Source organism: Suncus etruscus, chromosome 8, assembly GCF_024139225.1.
Source record: "Suncus etruscus isolate mSunEtr1 chromosome 8, mSunEtr1.pri.cur, whole genome shotgun sequence".
Taxonomy (NCBI): Eukaryota; Metazoa; Chordata; class Mammalia; order Eulipotyphla; family Soricidae; genus Suncus; species Suncus etruscus.
The window spans coordinates 51,119,092-51,120,119 of NC_064855.1; positions in this window are offsets into that span (position 1 = coordinate 51,119,092).

Sequence of the window (1,028 nt, forward strand, 5' to 3'; positions counted from 1 at the left end):
AACATAGACTCAAAATCAAAGGCTGGAGGAAAATCATCCAAGCAAACAACACCCTCAAAAAAGCTGGGGTGGCCATATTAGTTTCTGATGACACCAACTTTATACTCAGAAAAGTGGTAAGGGACAAAGATGGACACTGTGTACTAGCATATCTAAACACCTCCATCACTACTGATGAAATTGAAACTGTAATCAAACATCTGCCCAAAAAGAAAATCCCAGGCCCAGAGAGATTTCTTAATGAATTTTTTCAAATCTTTCAAGAGGAGCTACTACCAATCCTAGCAGGCTCTTCCATGATATTGAAAAAACAGGAACACTCCCAAACAGCTTTTATGAAGCCAACATCACCTTGATACCAAAACTAGACAGAGATGCTGCCAAAAAATAAAATTACAGACCAATATCCCTGATGAATGCAGATGCAAAGATCTTCAACAAAATCCTGGCAAATTGGATCCAATGCATCATCAATAAGATCATACCTATGACCAAGTAGGTTTCATCCCAGAATGCAAGGATGGTTTAACATCCGTAAATTTATCAACATCATACACAACATCAACAAGAATAAAAATAAAAATCACATGATCATATCAATAGATGCAGAGAAAGCATTTGACAAGTCCAACACCCATTCTTGAACAAAACTCTCAGCAAGATGGGAATAGAAGGTACCTTTCTCAATCTAGTTGAAGCCAACTACCACAAGCCAATTGCAAATATTATCCTCAATGGAGAAAAACTAAAAGCTTTTCCTCTAAATTCTGGTGCATGACAAGGCTGTCTTCTCTCACCACTCCTCTTCAACATAGTACTGGAAGTTACTGCTATAGCAATCAGGCAAGAAAAAAAATATCAAGGAAATCCGGATAGGAAAGAAAGAAGTCAAGCTCTCATGTTTGCAGATGACATGATACTCTACTTAGAAAACCCTAAAGACTCTACAAAAAAGCTTCTAGAAACAATAGACTCATATAGCAAGGTGGCAGGCTACAAAAGTAACACACAGAAATCAATGGCCTTTT